General features: G+C 42.5%; 1 protein-coding gene across 5 annotated transcripts in view; it reads right to left on the bottom strand.

The window, feature by feature from the left end:
- The window catches only part of LHFPL2 (LHFPL tetraspan subfamily member 2), a 194724-nt gene extending 171742 nt beyond the window's left edge, over positions 1–22982 (bottom strand). For all 5 annotated transcript variants that reach the window (XM_038401306.2, XM_038401312.2, XM_043515308.1 and 2 more), the window contains exon 1: positions 21937–22982. The gene's annotated coding sequence lies outside the window, so the exon portion shown is untranslated. The remainder of the gene's footprint in view (positions 1–21936) is intronic.
- Positions 22983–23200: the final 218 nt, after the last annotated feature.

The following is a 23200-nucleotide window of genomic DNA, read 5'->3' as shown; positions in this document are numbered from 1 at the left end:
CACAGCAGTGCAGACCGACATGTTCATTTTCATTATCTGAGTCAGATGCCACCCGCAGAAGGCTGATTTTCTTTTCTGGTGATTCGGGTTCTGTAGTTTCTGCATCAGTGTATTGCTCTTTTAAAGACTTCTGAAAGCATGCTCCATACCTCATCCGTCTTAGATTTTGGAAGGCACTTCAGATTCTTAAACCTTGGGTCAAGTGCTGTAGCTATCTTTAGAAATCGCACATTGCTCCTTCTTTGCCTTTTATCAAATCTGCAGTGAAAATGGTCTTAAAAAGAACAAAATGTACAGGGTCATCATCTGAGATTGCTGTAACATGAAATATATGACAGAATACAGGTAAAACAGAACAGGAGACATTCAACTCCTTGGGGGAGAACTGTATCACAAATTTAATTAACGCATTATTTTTTTTAACGAGTATCATAAGCATGTCCTCTGGAGTGGTGGCCGAAGCATGAAGGGGCATACAAATGCTTAGCGTATCTGGCATGTAAATATTTTGCAATGCCAACTACAAAAGTTGAATGTTCTCACTTTCAGGTGACATTGTAAATAAGAAGCAGGCAGCATTATGTCCTATAAATGTAAACAAACTTGTTTATTTTAACGATTAGCTAAACAAGAATTAGGACTGAATGGATTTGTAGGCTCTAAAGTATCACATTGTTTTGTTTTTTTGAGTGCAGTTATGTAACAAAAAAAATCTACATTTGTAAGTTGCACTTTCATGCTAAAAAGATTGCACTTCAGTAGCTGAATGAGATGAATTGAAAAATACAATTTCTTTATCATTTTTACAATACAAATATTTGTAATAAAAATATAAAGTGAGCACTGTTCACTTTGTATTCTGTGTTGTAATTGAAATCAATATATTTGAAAGTGTAGAAAAACATCCAAAAGTATTTCATAAATTTCAATTGGTATTCTATTGTTTAACAGTGCGATTAAAAGTGCAATTAATTTTTTTAATCGCAATTAATTTTTTTTAGGTAATCGTGTGAGTTAACTGTGATTAATCGACAGCCCTAGTAAGGATACAAAGTGAAGAGCTCTAAAAGGAAGATGTGTTAATGTGTCCAGGGTTGAATTATGCTTCCAGAGTATTCTGAAAACTCGTCTGAATACAACAGAGTTGCTGACATCTTTAGAAAATCTTAATATGGACTGGAGAAGAACTTTGTGCCAGACTATTAACACTTAGAACGCTGGCCTGCACAATTGTGCACTTATTTAGAATAAAGAAAAGGAGTACTTGTGGCACCTTGGAGACTAAAATTTATTTGAGCATAATCTTTCGTGAGCTACAACTCACTTCATCGGATGCAACCTTATTTAGAACACTAACTTTTAGACTAAGGCACAGTCTACTGGAGAAACCCCTGTATTTTATGACTCTGAAAATAAGGCATTATTTGCCATGTAAGTCATACTTCAAATTTTAGCCATATATCAGAACATTCTTTATTTGTGAACCATTTTCATGAAGAGAAGGTGGCAGTAAAGACCTCACCTAAGTATCCCTTTTCTGCTAGTGGTCCCTTTTTCATCCTCAAGGCTGTTAAGTAGAGAGTGTCTCACGGGGTTCAGCTGCAGAACTGGTCACTGCTACAGGAAGATTTAAGGAAAGGTGTGGCACCACAAACACTAAGACTAGTACACACTACAGCTTACATCGGTATAAGTTATGTCACTCAGAGTGTGAATAAGCCCCCCCAAGCAACGTAAGTTACACAGACCTAAGCACTGGTGTGGACAGCGCTAGGTCCACGGGAGAGCTTCTCCTGTTGACATAGCTACCACCGCTCATGGGAATTGGAGTAATTAAGTCTCTGCCATCAGCTTAGAGCATCTGAATAAGCAGTGCTACAGCTACACTGCTGTAAGATCTGTAGTGTGGCCACAGTTTGAGAACCATGGTGAGCCACCTTGAATAATACAGGGCTTTTTGCCCCTATGATTTTTTTAAATAGCTCTGATTATCAGGAGGATAAAGGGAAAAATACGTAGAGTTCCTTTGGACAGGTCTGAGAAAGACCACCCAGAGCATCGGCCCTTTGTTGCTTCTGCCTGGCAAAGAACCATGTAGTCTTCTTGTTCTATCTGGAGGCAAAGCAGTATATGTTTAGAAACCCCCTCAGCAATAGCAGAGGTTGTGTATATTCTATTCTGACTGATCCACTTGTTAGATGCATAACCAAGCCTAACGTCAGATTGAGCTCTCCTCTTGTACAGACTGTCTAAATGGAGGAGATGCGTTTCTTGACCAGCCAAGGAGCTGGACCACCTTTGCTGAGCGGGCAGAAAACTTGGTCTGCCCTTGTCATTTCACAAGCAACATGGCTATAGTGCTGTTGGTCATAACTGCCTGTGGTTGGCTAAGCTTTAATAAATCTGCAGAGATAACAGAATTGTATTCTCAAGGTAGGGACAAAGTTGAAGATCACATGTTTAGAGGTATAAAAAATAACCTGTAAACACGTGAGTTTAGAATATTGTCCAGAGCTTAGAATATTGTTTGTAGCTCTTCATTTAGATTCAGTTTATTACAGCTGTTTTGTAAAATATAACTCTGCAGTGCAACTCCTTTCACTAGAAAAGTTCTAAAACATCAAGGTTCTCATTTCTAAAAAGTTTGAAGAAGCATTCATAGCGAAACCACACTATATCACTCAGTCACCTTGACCTCTATGGTTGCATGCAACTACACATTAAAAAAAAAAAATCGAACATTAAAAAATAGAATCAGCAGCATTAACTGAACTGCTCCTGGTGAAGTACTTCAGTATTCTGATTTAGATCAGCTCTGTGTAGCTCAAAAGCTTGTCTCTTTCACCAATAGAAGTTTGTCCAATAAAAGATATTACTTCACCCATCTTTTCTCTCCAATATCTTGGGACCAATACTGCTACAACTACACCGCAAACACCTGTTTATTTGGTCATTTGGAAGTGGAGGAGGCTTTTGGCTGTTAAGAAAGCTGCAAATAGCCTATTGTTCTAAAGAGCTACAGTTTAATTTCCACAGCTGCTAAAGAGGCCACAAGCAAAGTAAATTCACGTGTGATAGAGAAACAAAGTGTGCACAAAACTTAAATGAATCCAGCAAATACACGTCTGCAGTAGTAGTCCTGACACAAAATGTGCTACTCTCCATATTCCCCATCCCCAACACTACACAGGTATGTGAGAGACTGTGTCATTGCTGCGTAGGATTGAACCTCTGAGAAATCCACATACATACTGACATGAAAATGAATTAAGAAATATCTGAAATGTACGAGGGGGGAAAAATAAAAGAGGAGAGACTTCCATAAATAAGATTTTAAACCGGGGATGAAGAAAATAAATTAACATAACCACGTCAGGATTATAAACATAATGACATTTTCTTAATTAGACAACTTGTATTATTTCATTTGGAATTTAGTATGGCTGACATGAAACATCATAATTTGCAGCTGACGCCAACTGGCAGGAGACAGACAAATGTTCATGGGTTTTTTTTGTTTCGTTAAAAGTACTTCGGTCTTAAATTATAGAGAAGATGAATAAGAGGCATTTGGTTCATACGGTACAACTTTTTGCTGACATTACCCTGCATCCTTAACTCTAAACAGGTTGATTCTTGCAACCTTTACAATTCAAAGAGAGACAAAAATTTACAGTTTTCCTCACTTAAATCTGTATTTAATAGATTGGCATCAGTAGGAAATTATCTCTGGCAATTTAAATACAAACTGACAACAATATCGGATGTCCCCTTTGAGTAACTCCCCCATCTCAGTATTAAAAGAATACACTCCAACATAAGAACGGCCATACCAGGTCAGACCAAAGGTCCATCAAGCCCAGTATCCTGTCCTCTGACAGTGGCCAATGGCAGGTGCCCCAAAGGGAATGAACAGACAGGTTATCATCAATGTGATCCATGCCCTGTCACCTAATCCCAGCTTCTGGCAAACAGAGACTAGGGATACCATTCCTGCCCATCCTGGCTAATAGTCATTGATGGACCGATCTTCCATGAATCTATCTAGCTCTCTTTTGAACCCCATTATAGTATTGGCCTTCACAACACCCTCTGGCAAGGAGTTCCAGAGGCTGACAGTGCGTTGCGTGAAAAAAACCTCTCAGTAGTTCAGTGGTTTCACCCTTTAATACATAATAAAATTTACTTGTATAGCACAAAAATCTGAAAGTGCTTTATAAAAATTTATTAAATAAGTTGCAGCATGCACGCAAGACAGCTATGAGTTCATATATGATCACTTTAGCATCACTGAAATGCAATCATCTCTGGGGTGGAATATAGCCAGCTATTTAAAACAGAAAAACTATATAGCAGTTTTGGGCAGGAAATGAAAGATACCCTATCCAAATAAAACTACAGGGAGATTTAGATAAAGTTGAATTAACCAAGCTGTAATTTATCTGAAATACAAAGTTATCTTTTTCTATTCAGCTTCAAATATGATGCTCATCACTGTGGTATTTGAGCAACTGAAACAGAGTAAGATGGAATCCTACCACCCTCCCACTGGTCATCCGCTGGAGGTACCTAAAGAGGAAAAAGGGTAGGCATCTCTGCAGAGCATTACCGCAAACCTCTTGCACGGGACCGCTTCCCCTAATCTACCCGAGTACTAGCAATCAAGTACATTTGTCCAAACCCAGATTATAGCTCTTTGACTTTCCTGGCTGGATTAAAGCAAGTGATCTACATCCTGAGAAAGGTACTTTGCACTAGGATTCCCCATTTGGTAGTGTGTCCTCCTCTCTTACCCCTGTAAACAGAATCTCCGTGAAAAGCATCAGTTCCAGGAGTCTCTCTTCTCTACTTGTAGTCAACTTTGATTAAAATATTCTGTCTTGAAAGCTATAGCCAGCCATTGTCAAGATTACTTTTTAAATGTAAGGCTTTAATTAGGGATGCAATAAAGGATGGAGGCTGGATGCCTCAGGGGACAACTGCTAATGAAACACAGAGCCTTATACCTCTGGGTTGCTAGTTCAAATCTAGCCCTGAAAATTGCTAATAGCTAAACAGCTGTTAGTGAAATGAACATAGTTGTTACTGTGTAGCCTTCAATGCACAAATATCCACGTCACAAAAATCAGTAACATAATTGATATGCTTGTTTGCTAACTCAAGAGAGCCTAAGGAGACTAAACTATTCTTTCAACCCTAGAGATATTCCTTTCACAGCAATGGTGAGTCATTGATGGAAAAACAATGCTGCTCCTATGCTTTTGCAGTTCTTTAGATAAACAGGACTTCAATTACCAGGGCTATTAAATGAGCACCTTTTAAGAGTATTAAATTAAAATAAAATTAAAATGTAATCTGTAATGAGATTAGAATTCATTATTTTGAGCTTTTAAACTATATAGGCAATCCAATAAATCCTCATGCCTCCCCCTTCAAACACTGATGTTGATCACTCATTCTCAAGACCAAGATCTCTCTCTCTCTCTCTCACACACACATGCACACGCACAAACAAACTCAGGCTAGATGGTCCATGCTGCCTAGAGGAATTAAGAAGCAAAGCAGATTACCAGATAGCATTGTTTAAACAGACAAACGATATAGTTTGGTGGTACTTCTCTACAGCATACATCCCTAAAGAATTTGTAATTTGGTCTGTAAGTTATCTTCTATCACATAATGATTCTTCAAGAAAGACCATTTAGGGAAATGCCCACTGGTCACATTTGGAAGTATATGTCCTTTTTGGCACAGGGGCAGAGTGTGCAGCCGGCACTGTGGCTATTTTTAACACTGAGGCACTCAGTGCCACGGAAATCTTCCTGTTACGGGAGGTCGGGTTCCTGTCTCTGCGGTCTGCAGGAGCTACAGCTGAAGCTTTAGAAAGAGTTGGTGCCTGTGGCGCTGTCAGCACAGAGGGTAAGGATCTTGCGGGAGACTCTTTACCCTTGTCGGAGTCTCTCCTATGAGACTGCTATGCTTCTTGCCTCTGCTCCAGAGAGGGTGAAGCAACGCTCCCCACTGGTTCGGATCTGGCCGGGGAGTGTTAAGGAGTGGATTTAACTTTCCCCGACTCCAAAATCTGCAGGGATTTTTCCATTAGAAGCACTTTAAGCCGCAGGTCCTTGTTGCGCAGAGCCCTTGACTTGAGGCTCGTACAGTGGAGGCACTTTGCAGGGATGTGGGTTTCCCCAAGGCACTTCACACCATGTGAATGCCCATCTGACCATGGCATGGAGTCCTGACAGGAAACACACTTTTTGAATCCTGAAGCCCCTGGCATTGTGAATTAGAAATGGCAGGGGAGAGTGTCTCAGCGGGAGACAAGCCTGAAGCGAAAAGTTTTTTTTGTTTGTTTTTTTAACTAAGTAACTAACTAACGATGCAACTACACTAAAGGAAGGGAAACAGCTGGGATGTAACTAATAACTATTTCTATATTCTTTGTTACTTTTTTCCTACAGAGAACAGGGAAGAGAAGCAGCACTGCCCCGAGTCCCGTCTTCAGCCAGGGATGGTTGAGAAGGAACTGAGAGGGGTGCGGGATGCAGGTGCTCAGGAAGATTCCAACGAGACGGAAGATACCAACTGAGCGCCTGCGTCCCGACCAGGCACTGCTACCAAAAATCTCTGATCAACAGCATCAGGACGCACTGACACCTAGAGTGGAGCACCCACAGGGACAGCACTCGAAGAAGAATTCTTATTCAGTTCACCTCTCCCTCAACATGGAGAGAAATACGCACAATACCCTTGTGTTAACCAAGCTAAGATTTTCCCCAGACATTTCAGTCAAAGGCACACTCCTTTAAATTAAAACATAAAACAAGTTTATTAACTACAAAAGTTAACTTTTAAGTGATTATAAGTGATAGCAAACAGATCAAAGCAGATTACCTAGTAAATAAACAAAACCGGAAACTAAGCCTAAAATACTAAAAATATTGGATATGAATTAGCAATTTCGCACCCTGACTGATGATACAAACAGGCTTGCAGATTCTCAAGGCACAAGCTGCACTTGCTTTGCAGCTTGGGATCCCCATTCCCATTCCAAGTCCTTTTCTTTCGGAGCTTCTCTTAGGTGTTGAGTGGTGGGGCAGTGAAGAACCACCGATGATGTCACTTCCTACTCTATATAGCTTTTCCATATGGCGGGTACCCTTTGTTTCACATGCGGCTCCCAGCCCAGTTTGTAAAAAAATACAGGTACACAAAATGGAGACTCATGTCATGTGGTCTGGTCACAGGCCCTTGCATACTTTGCTGAGTCATAGAAGCCATTATTTACAAGGCTGTCTGAAGCATTCTCAGGAAGGCTCACCAGGTGGGAGATAAGCTTCTCCTAAGGCCTGTTTCCCCTGATGGCCCATTACCTTGAATAGGCCCTTCCCAACCAGCTATTTAGACTGGAAGCATCTTGCCTAGTGGGTGTAACCCAGGTGTAACTGCATTTGAAATATAGATACATAGTCAATATTCATAACTTCGGATACAAAAATGATACATACACAAAGATAATCATTCAGCAAATCATAACTTTTCGAATGACATCTTACATGACCCATCTTATACAAAATGCATCATAATTATGCCATAATCATATTGTAATATTACTATGCCGAATATGGGATGTAGTGTCATACTTGTAAATTGTGATTACAGTACAGGAAGACAAACAAAAAACAAGACAGAAAAATGGTGGAGAAAGGAATACAATACACAAGTAATGTAGTCAGGATGATTGGAACAAGTATTGTTATTGTTAGTTCCAGTCCTTAATCAGGCACGGGTGGGGGAGAAGAGATGTACACTCGTTTCTTGCCATTGCCTCTTTTTTTTTTTTTTTTGGCCTATTTTCTTTTCAACCTTTCCCTTTTAAGATTGGATGTTGGGCCCCGTTCTGGCTGTTTTGCCATAGCAACCACAAAGCTAGCTGAACCGGCCATCTGAGAATTGCCCTTGCCAAGGGAAATCCACACATGGAGTAAAGCAACTAAAGCCTGCTCCTCCATCCGGTCCACGCTTAGGACGTGTTTCCAGGGGTGAAATGAATATAACTCTGGCATCCTTGTGCTCTAGCGCAGTGTTTCCCAACCAGTGTGCCATCAGGAATGAACATATTTGCCCCGGAATTTTGGAAAAGTCAGTAATTTTAATTAGTGTCAAAATCAAATTGCACTTTGTGCTGTTGCTCTTCGGGTATACGTGTGAGAGACAGACGTTACACACTATGCTCATGTGACCTTGCCGTTCACGTGGTATCACACGGTAGTCGTGTTTTCATATCAATCATTTTGAACTGAAGACTCAAAAATGGACAAATATTTGAAGAAAACAGATTCTGGCACCTCCACATCTACTTTCAGCAACGAAGCTGAATATGAACACAAGGAAGTCCAAGTGGTGAGGCAATGCTACTGTGAGAGTTATTGGCAATTTGGATTTTCATTGACAGGTAAACCATCTTGCCCTCCTCGAAGTCTTGTGTGTGGAGAAAAACTCAAACCATCATCAGGTGTCCCATGTAAGTTAAAACGACACCTTACAACCAAACTTCCATCCCTTGCCAATAAGGCAAATTTTTTTGAGCATTTGATGGATCAAAATGAAAAATAAGTGCAAATGATGAAAGGCTGTGTAACAGTTTCTGATAAACCACGGGAAGCAAGCTATTGGTCGCTGAGCTTGTAGCAAAGGGGAAAAAACCACATACAGTTGCAGAAACATTAATTTTACCAGCATGCAAGAAATGGTGAGAGTAATGTTAGGTGCAAATGAAAATGCAAAAGTTCCCCTTTCAGATAATATAAGTCACCGCATTGATAATGTCAGCTGACATTGAGACTATGCTCAGAGAAAAAACCCTCAAATAAAAGTAGAAAATTTGCATTGCAGCTTGACAAATCAACAGATATCAGTACTCATGCCCAACTGGAAATTAAGTTTTATTCAAGCCTGTCTTACATCAAAAACAAACAAAAAGAGCATCCGTGGAGCAAGAGCTCTGCTGCAATGTCATCATTTCCTGTTAAGATTTAATGACTCTGCATATCAAGGCAAGCTCAAATTTCTCATTAAGAATAAATTTTGTTTTAATAATTTTAGTGTGGGGTGGGGGTGCACACACAAATCTTTTATTGAAGTGTGCCTTAAACCTGAAAACATAGGAAAACGCTGGTCTAGCAACCCATAGCTGCTGGAACAAATCCTTTTGACACACAAGCAACCAAGTTTAAGTGAGAATATCCCTAAGGATGCTTCGTTGTGTAACTGGACTCAGTTTTGTTGGCCCCCAGATCAGCAGAAGAATACAAGGATAGCTCTAAGCCACCTTTACCCAGCCATGTTCTAGTCTGGCCCTGAGCTCAGTTCTAGGTCTCCAAATTTTGCTAAAATGAAAGGCAAGCTCTATTTCAAGCTGCCAGAGCTGTTGTGTAATGATGTTTGTGTCATCTATCTGTTAAGCACTGGATGAAGGCAATTATGCTAACTTTATGCAGCTTAAGTATGACTAATGATTAGATATACGTGTATACACAGCATAAAACACCATACACATTCTGCTAAATTACCTCAAACGTCACAGAGAGATCAGCTGGGTGACCATTGGGAAAGTTTGAATTCCAGCTATCTTAGTGTACTATGTCCATGGTGAACAAAAATATCTAAACTGAACAGAACAAACAGATGCCTTCATTATAGGTGCTGGAACTAGGGATGCTGGGGGTGCTACTGCACCCCCCGGCATGAAGTAGTTTCCATTATATATAAGGTTTACAGTTTGGTTCAATGGCTCTTAGCACCCCCACAATAAAAACTGTTCCAACACCCCTATCATTAACTTACGTAAGGTAAGCCATACCAGAGAGACACTGCACTGAGGATATCACAGTAAAAATGTTACTGAATGATACAATCCACAAAAACATACAGAACTGTATACGATTTTCTATTGAGCATAAAACTATAATTCAATTACAACGTTGAATTTGGCCTACAGACTAGCTGAGATCATAACATTGAGAACAGAACATAAATGTTCTATTTATATACCTCTAGAAGAAATCCCCCAAATCTGACTTGAAATGTGCATTCAAAATCCAAGTATGCCCTGTTATTCTCAACATATTAAAAAAACCAAGAGAATGAGTTGCCACATCTGGAACACAATGAAAATACAGTTTTGATCATTCAGTTTTTCAGACAAGAATTTTCTTGTAAATATTAAATTATGTCAAGTCTTTTCCGTGCACATTGAAGGGCAAGTGTTATTAGATGGACTTAATTTCAGATTACTGATTGCCTTGCCTGTTGCCTGAAAGAAATTAATTTTATCAGGGGGAGACATCTTACACAAATGCCACACTCTGACAGAGCTTGAATGAAATTAGGCAGCCTCAATAGGCATTATTCATAAAAGCCATACTAACTAATTACGTGTGAAGTGCATCAAATGTATTGTATTTCATGGCATATAAAGAACCACCTTTGAAACTTTTGACGCAAGTATTGCTCTTTGTTAAACCTCAGACATTTAACAGATTTTACAAGAAAAAATTCCTTCTGCCCATCTGAAAAGACCCCACAACAAAAGTAGTTATAACAAACTCAACCTCTATGCTTGTAATGTATTTTTCCTTGCACACTTCCTTCCCCCAAATTGTTATTTTGCACAGACTGTATCAAAGGGACTTTTACGTGCTAACGGCCAAAGTATAAAAACCAAAGATAAGCTCTGGTGTACTGCCATCATCTGAAGACAGGTGATCTGAATGAAGAATTGCAAACTATATTACCAAGCACATGCACTTCAGCAAATTTGATAGTGTTTGATTGCTTGCTTTTTGGGGCAGTGGGAGTCTTTCAAAGGACTCAATATTTCTAATGTTCCTCTTAGAAGTGATCCCTGCTAATAGTAATTCATTGACCCATGTAAAATGAGTTGGCTCTAAGAGCAACTTACTTGTCTAGAAAATTATAAAAGCTAAGGAGTACTTGTGGCACCTTAGAGACGAACAAATTTATTCGAGCATAAGCTTATTAGAGCATATGCATCTGATGAAGTGAGCTGTAGCTCACGAAAGCTTATGCTCTAATAAATTTTTTCGTCTCTAAGGTGCCACAACTACTCCTTAGCTTTTTACAGATACAGACTAGCACGGCTGCTACTTTGAAACCTATCATTATAAAAGCTACAATCACAAATGGCACTAATTGGTATCCCTATCAGCAATCTCTGCAGAAGGATCAAATATGAAGACTGAACTATCCTCCCACCTTAGCGCTGATCTTTACAGAACAGGTTTGGAAGCTGTATGATGAAATTTGTCCAAGATAGCTGACCAAGGCCTTGTCTACATAGAGAAACTGAAGTTGTTTCCAAACAAAACTTTAGATAAACCACTGTACCATTTTGTTTAGACTAGGCCTGAATTGCATCTGTTTGGCACAAAAAATAGGTCTACAATCACTAAGGCGGTCAATATGACAATTTTTTCACCACTAAGCTCACAAGAAATTTTGTTTATTTTTAAATAACAAAAACCGCTTTAGCAGAAGGGCTCAAGAAATGCATGGAATCAGAGGTACTCTTTCAAGGTGAAAGGGGCCAAGACCATACAATGCAACTTAATAAATTTAATTCATCATGCTATTTGACTGGAAACCCATTCAATTGGTTGGTTTTTGTTTTAAATTATTGGTGTTATTTATTGGGAACAGACCATCAGTATTCTTAATGACTGAATTATCAAACTGTACATAAATATGAAACATGTAATGTGTCAGGTGGTAGTAAAAAAGATATAATTCATGAATTGTAACTCTCACATAAAAATAAGGCATTTTTCAATAAAGAAATTATAGTAATTACAGATAAGACAAGACTCCAACGATGCTTCCAATCTGTCAGATGACAGGATAGTACTGTCAGCAAAATAATTTGAAATGAGGGGGAAAACTGATGTCTCCTGTGTTCATTTTTCATGGGGGCTATATCTGATTTGGCAGCAGGTTGCTACACAGCAGCATGTTTCTCCCAGGGTTGCTTTTTGTTCAGTTTTCACTCTTCAAAAAAGAAGAGGAAAATTCAAAAACCATATAAATAAAAGTAACTAGTAATAAATTTCACTGTACAACTCTATAGACACAAACATGTCCAAACATTTTGGTTTCTTCCAAAAACTAATACACAAGATCACTGTGAAGCTTTAAGCTGGAAAAGACATTCTGATTACGGACAAAAGAAGATAAGGAAAATTGGGGAAGCCTCTCCCCAAATTTATCCTCCAAGCCTTTGCTTTCCACAGAGAAGTGTAAACTCACTTTGTACCAGTGGGGTGAATTTTTAGAATCATATGGTCAAGACTGACTAGTCTCAAACACCATCACTATCCCTCTTTAAAGTATCTTCAATATGAAGCAAAACAACAAATATTCACATTTTCAATATTAGGACCTGTAGTAATTTTCTGGCATCCACAATAAATTTACAAATTTATTTTTTCTTTGTGCGTTTGGTCTTCCTTGAAGTACTTCCTTGTATGAAAACACCTTGGGAGCACTGTATACATTGGACTGACACTTGGATTAATTCGAGTAACTGCCTAAAAACCTTAAAAATCATCTGCCTATTGTCTATATCTGATCTTTTGAAGTCTAAATACAAGTGAAAAAGTCAGGAGTTTGTTTAAAAATTTATCAAAATGAAATTGTAAGAAATATTTAAGATCCCAAATCAACAGTAAAATGCCTATACTTTAAAAATGAATGCATTTTAAAACAATACATTGTAAAACTGACTAATATCTGGGACACCCATTTGGAGTTACCGTAATTTACAAATTAGAGAGAGTAGGTGAACAAACAATGAAAAAGCAAGCATAAGGCATACCAAATAGACATACATTTTTAAGAAAGTGAACTGTCTAGATTAAATTAATCATCATAATTCATACTTTCAAGTAAATGTTCAGTGGTCTATTTTGTTATAGTGACATGTTAATATTGGACTTCAAAGCTCCCTCAAAGATTTGATAAAAGAAATAGGATATCACTACACTTTTGGGGTCCCAATTTTTTAATGGTTTGCTAGGCCCAATAGTCAACTCAATGACATTCCTCTGTTTGGATGTAACGAGATAACTTTTGAACACCACATCCAATTAATTCCAAAGTTTCAGGATTGTTCTCGGCATAAACAGACAGAACCCTGTTGATTTTGGTGAAAATCAGAAAATCGAAAGGGGGAAAATGGGGAACATGCTGCCCCTGGAATGTGGTTAGCAGACCCATCAGCTATAATCAGGTCTGCAATCATTTATTGATCAGAGATCCAGCTGATGGAGCCATGAACACTTCCTAGCATAACAATATGCCTGATCTCACCTCTGCCCTTTTCCCAGTTGAGTTTATAAAAGTTGTCATACACAAGGAGTTATCTCCCAGACAGAAAGGAAAAAAAAAACAAGAATGGTGGTGGGAAGGAAATGGAGCGACCCCACAGAGCCCCTGGCACTGAGTGGGGGGGAGGGGGGGGGAAGAAGCCACACAGAGCTCCTGACGCAATCGGTGAGCAATTAGCAGCTTAAAAATTGCTCTTTGCTCTCCCTGCAGCGAGACACTTAACAACTGTGGGATGCATCCTCAGCCAGTGGGGGAGACAGAGGGAGAGCAGAGTGAAGGAGGCATTTCATGTTCCTCCCTCCTAGCTCGTTGCCTCCCCAAAGCCTGCTCCATACTGGGAGAGAGAAAAGAGGACATCAGCCATCCACCTGACCTTCCAGATTGGAAGAATGAAAGGTACTTTAGATGGGAGAGAAAAAGGAAACACACACACACACACACACACACACAGAGCCCCCAGCATAGGGAACATGACTGGGGACCTTAGCATTGAAGGGAGGAATGGGGCACACGGAGCCACCGGCATGAGGGACGAGTGGGGGGAGCAGATATTTGCAGGGAGTCCCTGAAATAGAGGGCGATGGGAGGGTTGTGCACAGTGGGGAGAATAGAGGGGTACAAGGAGCCCCTGGTGTGTGCAATGTGCTCAGCCTAAAAAAGAACGTGTGTCCAGTTCTGATGCCCACAATTCAAAAAGGATGTTGATAAATTGGAAAGGTTCAGAGAAGAGCCTCAAGAGCGATTAAAGAACTAGAAAACATGCCTTATAGTGATAGACTCAAGGATCTCAGTCTATTTAGCTTAACAAATAGATGGTTAAGGGGTAACTTCATACAGTCTGTAAGTACCTACATGGGAAACAAATATTTAATAATGGGCTCTACAATCTAACAGAGAATGGTATAATGTGATCCAATAGCTAGAAGTTGAAGCTAAGCAAATTCAGACTGGAAATAAGGTGTACATTTTTAACAGTATAAGCAATAGCCGTTGGACCAATGTACCAAGCTTTGTGGTGAATTCTCCATCACTGAAGTGAAAGATCGGATTTTTTCTAAAAGATCCATTCTAGACATTATTTTGGGGAAGTTCTATTGCCGGTGTTATATAGCAACATGTTATACAGTAGATGATCACTATGGTACCTTCTGCTCCTGGAATCTATGAAGCAATACAGTTTATGACCTCCTAGTGCAAATCATAAATATACACATTAGAGGCATTCTACTGGAATTACAAATTTCTTTTTCCTTCCTTTACTTGATGATGCATGGATGCCCAGTTTTCCCAGCAACTGTTAATGACATTACTAATACCTTAAATAGCAACTTTCTACTCTGCTTTAAGTATTATGACATCAGCTGCTGCAGAAGATGTCACATAAAACCCTGAAGTCTGGTTTTGGGATATAAATAGCCTTCATATTAATCTTTAAAATGGTGGTAGTGCTACTTGTAATTCTACTGAAATTCTGTACAATTGTAAATTAGACCTATAATTGGTGGTTTTATCTTTCTTTTAAAAAGAAGATACAGTATGCCGGTTGTTAAAGTGCTAATTTCCCATATTGCAGCCCTGTCCTCTGCTTCTTGGTTTGAGGCAGGGGCTTCTTGGGTTGCTCTAATTATCCTTGTGGCAGAAAAATCAACTGAGTCAAGCAGAGCTCCAGCTTGTTAATCCTGTCTATTATGGTAGTGCCTAAGAATCAACCAAGATTGGGGTCCCTTTGTGCCAGGTACTGTACAAACATAGAAGCAGCTGTTAGTCCAAGCCCCAAGGAACTTTAAATCTAGGTGGTCAAGACAAAGAGTAGGGGAAAGAGATTCAACATAGAAGCAGAGCTATCAATTATTAGGGGGTAACTGTGTTAGTCTGTATCCACAAAAACAACAAGGAGTCCGGTGGCACTTTAAAGATAACCTGCATCTGTAATTTTCACTCCATGCATCTGATGAAGTGGGTTCTAGCCCACGAAAGCTTATGCCCAAATAAATCTGTTAGTCTTTAAGGTGCCACCGGACTCCTTGTTGGTTTTAAGAGCGATCAATGTGATGGCAGCAAATGTAATATTAGCTCCGTGACTGTGGGATGGGATGGAGGCAAAAAGGAGATTAGCTAAATTGAAAAACAAGAAAAGGGAGGTAAGGGAAACAAACTGGGTGAGAAGAAGGAGCGGAGGATGGTATTAGGGGCTAGTGTGGAATGAAGCTGAGGAAAAGAGACCCTTGGAGGATGGGGGGACGGGCAAGGGAGGGGAAAGAGAGAGACAACAAACAGCCAGTGAGTGCAGCACAGAGAACATCCAGTAAAAACTGGAGAAATATGATCAAGCCATCTGGTCTTGGCTACTTCTTCTGTACAGTTTCTTTCCCAGATGCCATATGTTTAGGGAGAGGGGAAGCACAAATGGGTTCTAGTGGCAGGGGGTGTCTCCCCGGCATAGTTCTGGATCCAGGGGATCATAGGCGCCGACTTCTGCTGGCGCCGGTAGGTGCTTGACCCCTCTCTGCCCCCGGCCCAGCCCCGACTCCACCCCTGCTCCACCCCCTCCAACCCCTGCCCCGCCCCCATTCCAACCCCTTCCTCAAAGTCCCCACCCCAACTCCATCCCCTTCCCCAAATCCCCACCCTGGCCTCTTCCCCACCTCCTCCCCTGAGCGCACCACATTCCCATTCCTCCCCCCTTCCTCCCAGAACTTGTTAAGCCATGAAACAGCTGTTTTGCGGTGGTAAGTACTGGGAGGTAGGTGGAGAAGTGGGGACTTGGCGCACTCAGGGGAGGAGGCGGAGTCGAAGTAGGGCGGGGAGCTTCGCTGCTGGTGAGTGCAGAGCACCCACCAATTTTTCCCCATGGGTGCCCCAGCCCCGGAGCAATCACCGAGTCGTCACCTATGCAGGGGATGCTGGGGCCGTACAGTGGCTCTAGTGGCTTTGTTTGGGATTTCCCTGTGTAAGACACAAGACTCCTCCTCCTCCTCCCTTGTAAGGAGCCAGCTTTGGGGTGCTGGAGGGGAAAACTCCTAGAAGCTTGCTATTGCTTGGACTGGGGGCCTAGAAATCTGCCAGGTACTGGGAATGGAGCTAGTGGTCGACCCATAGCTACCAGTGCAGGACCCACTCCTCGCCCCCTGCTGTAGTGGCTCTCTACTCCCACACCAAACAGACATACTTGACTGCCCAATTTTAAAATAATTCTGTACTTGCACAAGATATAATGGTGACGAGAACCACCCTTTCATCAGGTGCCATAGCCGATGTCACAATATTCTAAGAAGAATGAAGAGTACTTGTGGCACCTTAGAGACTAAAATTTATTTGGGCATAAGCTTTCGTGGGCTAAAACCTACTTCATCAGATGCATGCAGTGGAAAATACAGTAGGAAGATATATATACACATATTTCTGTTACTGATAAACATATTAGAAGAAATTTATTATCTGCTATATGCTGAATCAATATAAAAATCAAACATCATGATTCTTTATAGATTATCTATTCTCTTTACTGACAACAAGAATCCATTGCTAAAGTGAAATAAGTTACAGGAAACCGTCTTGCACACAGAAACAACCAAAACCCACACACAACTACTTCTTACTTTGGTCATCAATGGGGTTTGAAACCAGGACCTTCAGTGCTAAAAGCATGAACTGATACTGTTTGAACTAAAGTTCCACCTTTTATTTAGCTGGGATGCCTTTGAGTTTCCCAGGCCTGAAGAAGAGCTCTGTGTAAACTTGAAAGCTTGTCTCTATCGCCAACAGAAGTTAGTCCAATAAAAGATGTCACCTCACCCTCCTCATCTGCTCTATTAGCAGACAGTTATAGTAGAGCTTTGCTCTTCTATAGCCACTAGAGATGACCAAATACTCATACTCTTATTATTTATTAATTATAATACACCTATAAGCTCCAATTGAGACAGGGCTCAGTTGCGCTTGGTACTGCACAAACATACAGTGAGAAAAGTCCCTGCTCCAAAGAGCTTACAATCCAAATAGATAAGAAGGTAAGTAAGTTTGGATACATATTTTCCTCACCACTTTTCAGTATTAAGATAATCAATTTTTAGTCATCCAGCTACAGCCAAAAGAAACAGTTTTGGACGAATCCCTCCCCCAAATCTTGAATCTCCAAGCTAATATTTATCAGTTTACAATGGAAATACTCACAAACTTAGCTGAATAATAATATCACCAATGCTGTGATCATTTCATTTGAGAGATTGTGTATTATTAATCAAGACAATTACAGCCTCTTCATACATTAAAATTAATTTTAAAATGTTAGCATTGCCTCTATTATTAAAAACCTACAAATCTCCACAATCTCAACAAAAACCAGTTCAGCAGCGTATTAACATGTTGAAACATTTAACATCTAGTTTGGGGGTTGTTTTTTGAAAGAGTGATGAATAGACTTTTCACATATCACATGATGGTGATTTCTATAGCAGTGATTCTCAAACTTTTTTTTTTCCAAGGACCACTTGAAAATTGCTGAGGGTCTTGGCAAATGATCTTTCCAAATGTTGTTTGTACCATTTGCTAGCTATTGTAACGCTCTTTGGATAAAAGTGCTATTTAAAAAAAAAAAACTTAATTAATGTTCTTTTCCTCTACAAATAAAAGCACACAACTCATGTTTTAGTACCAGTAGTCTTACCTTTCTAATGTGATGGATATGCCCTCTCTCCCCTGCCACGGCAGCTCCCGAGCTGGGGCTCAGAAGGAGAGGGGTCTCTCCCTCTCTCGCCCACCGTGGCAGCCCCCAAGCTGGGGATGGAAAGGAGGGAGGTCTCTCCCTCTCTCCCTCACTACAGCAGCCCCCCAGCTGGGGCTGGGAAGGAGTGGGGGTCTCTCCCCTGCTACATCAGCCACAGAACTGAGGCTGGCAAGGAGGGCCATTTCTCCCCAGCAGCCGCAGCCCTGAAGCTGGGGAAAGTTGCCTCTTTCTCTGGCCATCACAGAACTGCATGTCCCAAGTTCCCCCACCCCCTCTTCTCCCCTCACTGTCCCATCCCACTTATCCCCTATTTCCCCCAAGGCCACCACCTCACCACTGGTGTCTTCTCCAGGGTTCAGGCACCTAATTAGTGGAGCCACGCATGCACAGCTCCACTAATTAGGTGGTTGGCCCTTCACTCTCTCATGTGCAGCTGCCCAGGTGCACACCTTAGAGGGAACAGGTTTCAGAGTAGCAGCCGTGTTAGTCTGTATTCGCAAAAAGAAAAGGAGTACTTGTGGCACCTTAGAGACTAACAAATTTATTAGAGCATAAGCTTTCGTGAGCTACAGCTCACTTCATCGGATGCATTTGGTGGAAAAAACAGAGGAGAACCTTAGAGGGAACTATCCGCAGACCACCTGAATGGAGCTTGCAGACCACAGTTTGAGAACCCCTGTTCTATAGCAAAGATTCTCAACCTTTTTTTGGCACAGGACCCATTTGTAAATCTTGATGGCCTGCCATTACCCAGTAGATAGTGTTAGTGCAAAAAAGTCTGTTTACTAAATAAATATTACATAATATATACATTAACTTAATAAGTACTAAATAAATGTAACGTGCTACAGCGACAGCTCCTGCCCAGTCCCTGGGCCCAGCTCCCCCTCCCGACATTGTAACCTCTGTGGTCACAGCACTATTCAGGTTTGGATCAGCCCCCCCCGCGCTGGACCCAATTTGTATGATTCATAGATTCCAAGGCCTGAAGGGACCATTGTGGTCATCTAGCCTGACCTCCTGTATATCACAGGTCACAGAATTTCACCAAAATAATTCCTAGAACACGTCATTCAAAAGGTATCCAATCTTGATTTTAAAATTATCAATGATGGAGTGGCATTGTGACTCGGTGCATCGGGTCATCGTGCCACTCACTTAAATTTGGCCTGGTAGGCCTTCTGTCATCTCTATAGAGGGGCAGCAGACCTGAGCAACGTGCATCCCCATGCACCAGGTTCCCATGCCTCTAGTGGGGAGCCCAGCCCAGCCCAACCAGCCCCACTGGAACAGAGCTGCTACAGCAGCTGCCATTGCAGGATGAGTGTGGGTTGGGTTCTGCAACTACCCCACTCCCTCCAAGAGCATGACCCAACTCTCCCCTCTCCCTCCCCTTGACATGACCCTTTGACACATTCTGGTGACCCAGTTTTGGGTTACGACCCATGAGTAGAGAAACCCTGTTCTATACTGATGCGTCTCACACAGTAAAAATAAAACTACTGAAAATACAGGGGTTGATAAGTGAGAACAGTTTATTCTTGATATCCGTCAAGACAGCTGACTTTTGAAAGAATGTATCCTCCTGTATAAGTAATAAATATTTACGTAATAACCTCTATTGTGCTGTAGTATGCAAAACAATGAAAGACTAGTTTAACAGTAATTTTTTTTTGTTTAGCGCCAACAATACAAAATACAGACAACCAAGGCAACTCCTAACACAAAGAGTTTTCACTGAACCAATGGTGAGGCATTTAATAAATCATAACAAGTTAAACACTGGTATACTACAGGACAACAGATGTAATTTCCATGACAGCAAGCCATTAACTCGAAAAAGGATCAAAGCAATTACTATTTCCCTTTTTTTCTTCCCCTCACCCCGACATAAGACTTATCACTACAGTAGAAATGATGAGTGAATGCATGTGGCTGCATGTGCAGGGAGTCAGAGTACCGCCTCCTGGTTTGCTTTTAAGTGTGTAAAGTACTAAGACCGAATCTAACACCACTTCATATATGTGATGTATTAATAAGTTTTTCCTGAATGACAACTAAAGTAACAAAAACTTTTTACTGCTATTTATATTTTATCCATTTCCTCCCATTTCTTCCCCCCCCCCACCCCATTTCCTGTAGTTTAGTTTAAACGAAAGCCTAGAAAGTCAAAGGGGAGGGAGTTACTGGAGAGGAGGAAGAAAGCAAACTTTGAAAGGAAATATGAACCTCTGCTTTCTAAAACACAGCATGGGAAAGGATTGTGACTACAAATGAGTGCCCAAGGCAGAAGCAGAATCCTGATAATACTGATACAGGGCATAGTTATCAACACACCATTAAACGTCAGACAAAGTCTGGTTTTATTCACAGCTGCTCTATCAAGTTCTCAACATGTTGCTCCGAGACAGGAAAGCATATATGTGAAGTTGCAATCAGCGACTGGTGAGTGTAAGTAACACAACACAAGCGAACACATGAAAAATACAGAAAAGGCCTGGGGAATGTGGGTACGGATAAGCCTTATTCTTGTTTTTGTAACGCCCTCATTTCTCCATCACCCCAGTTGAAACTTCACTCATTTTCATCACTTTCTCTGACATAATTATATTTCTGTGATCCTGTTAGATGGTCTTTTACTGTTCCTAAACTAATAAATACTGCAGTACAAAACAACCAAAAACATGCTCAAGTAAATTCAGTTATTTAACTTACAGCAATGCACATGATTCATCACTTCACACAAACTAAATTCCCCTAAAAGAACCATCTGAACTGTGACTTTTCTTTAATCACAGTATTACCGACAAAAACAGGATAAAGAAAAGCAGCTTGCAGATGTTTTGTTAGTGGGTGAATGACCAAAACCCCAGCTATACATATATATGTCTTACATATTGTTACTTGTGCATTCATATACTTAAAACACACAACAGCTCATACTGGAGAGACTGGGTGATTACGGCAGAAAGCCCTTTCATTCCCAACCAGAAGTGTATGTGCCAGATTAAGGGCTCCCTCCGACTGACACATCCAAAAGAATCACGGGAGAAAACAATGTAGTCACAGTCATTTTCCACCCTGGAGAGACACAGCAGGCAGCAGAGCAATAAAGCGAATGGCAGATTTATCTGCTTGCTTTATGTATTACAGAGGGAAGGGGAACTGCTCCAGCAACGAGGCTAGAGTCGTTATAGTCAGCGAGCAAAGCAGAAGCGCCCTATGCAACATTGCACCAGCCTCACACACAGCTTTACAACAAAGCAATGTGCAGCTGCAAAGTTTTATGCCAAGGGGTCCTCTACTCAAGTCGTGATCTGAAGTTTGAGGAAAATGCGTTGAGAAGTCGCACCGTTTTGCCGGTTGTTGTTGTTTTAAAGAGTTTCACGGGTTATCAGAGGCTTTAACTCGTTCCATCGCCCCTGACCAAACCTGTTTGTGGGATCCCCACTTTTTTGTGCTGCAGCTGTTTCCAATACACCAAAGCCTATAAACTGGCAGGATCGCTGTATCCCTCTGTCTCTTTCTCACCCCACGCACAACAATACCAAACCCTCAAGGTCTCTTTCAACATTCCAGTTTCTACACACACAGGAACTCGTAAGCCCCCAAGCCCCCGCCTCCAACCACTAGCTACGTCTATTTTGTGGCTAGAGAAAACTACACGCAGGGAAGCTTGCCGCGTAAGTCGCCCCCACCCCCAGTTCTTCCCTGTTTTGTTCGTGGTGCAGCCAGGCCGCCCTCTGCCAGAGCTGCAGACACATGCAATGAATGGAAAAGATCCCAATTGTTTCCCAACTTACCCGCCTGCCCCTTGCAACTTTAGTGCTGCTGCTGCTCTGCAGGCTCCCGGGCTGGTAATCCCCGGTGCCAGGCGGCACGGGGCGCTGGGACTGGTCTCACTCCGGCTCCCCAGGCGCTGCCTTTGCCCCCGCGGCGGCCGGGCTCCCCCGCCCCCCCAGTCGCACCCGGACGCCGGACCATTCACTGAGGCACGGGGCTGGGAGCTTAGCGCGGACCCTGCTGCTTCCCTGCAGCGGGAGGGAGGGAGCGAGCGAAGAGGCTCTGCCCTGCCCAGGGCCGGCCCACTTACACTGACGTCCCCCGCTCCGCCATCGCCTCCCCCAGCCAAGGCCAGCCCCAGGCGCGCCTGCCAGGCTGGGGGGAGTCCTGGGGAGGGGGCGCAGACAGGCTCAGGGAGGTGTAACGGGGCAAGGGTTTCCTAGGGGTAGAGGAAGCGATGGGGCGTCCTGGGGGCATAGGCGGGACGGGGGTGCCCTGAGCTAGAAGGGCTGAAAGGCGGTGTGGGGGTGACCTTGGGTCGAGAAGGTGCAATGACGGGGGTGTCCTAGTGTGGCACGGGGGGCTAGGGAGGGGTCGAGAGGGGATGGGAGTGGCCGGAGGTAGAGGGGGAAGGGTGCAGTGGGGCTACCCTGGGGTAAAGGGGTGTACCGGGGGTAGGGCGGTGTCCTGAGGGAAAGAGGGTGTAGGGTACAGTGGGGGGGTAGCGAGGCTATGGGGGTATCCTGAGGTAGTGTGTGCAATCGGGGGTGAAGGAGAGATGGGGTACCCTAGGGTAAAGGGGGTGTAGTGGGGGGTGAGAGGGTCGGGGGTGTCCCAGGGTAAAGGGAATGTAGTGGGGGGCCGAGAGGGTGTAGCGGGGGGGAGGGGGCGAGAGGCATCCCAGGGTAAAGGGAGGCTGGAGTGCCCCAGGGTCCTGAGGGAAAGGGGGCGTAGTGGCGGCTGAAGGGGGATGGGGTGTCCGGCAGAGGAAATGCAGGCTCATTGGGAGGCTCGCCAGGGCGGTCGGGGAGGGAACGGCGTGGGGTGCCCCCAGAGGAGTTAAGCGTAGCGCTACCAGGAGCCCCTGGCTTCGCGGCGGGACGGCGGCGCACGGGGAGGAGCGAGCCTGGCAGGCAGCTGGAGCTGAGGAGGTTTCAGGACTCCCAGGCTCGGCCTCGCCCACTTACGAGCAACGTGCTGGCGAAGCACTGCAGCAGAAGAGAATCGGTCATTAGAGAGCAGCCTGGAGGGAGGAAACCTTCTCTCCGAGCTGGGACTTTCCAG

Source organism: Dermochelys coriacea, chromosome 5 (assembly GCF_009764565.3).
Source record: "Dermochelys coriacea isolate rDerCor1 chromosome 5, rDerCor1.pri.v4, whole genome shotgun sequence".
NCBI lineage: Eukaryota > Metazoa > Chordata > Testudines > Dermochelyidae > Dermochelys > Dermochelys coriacea.
This window is presented reverse-complemented; position numbering and strand designations above follow the sequence as displayed.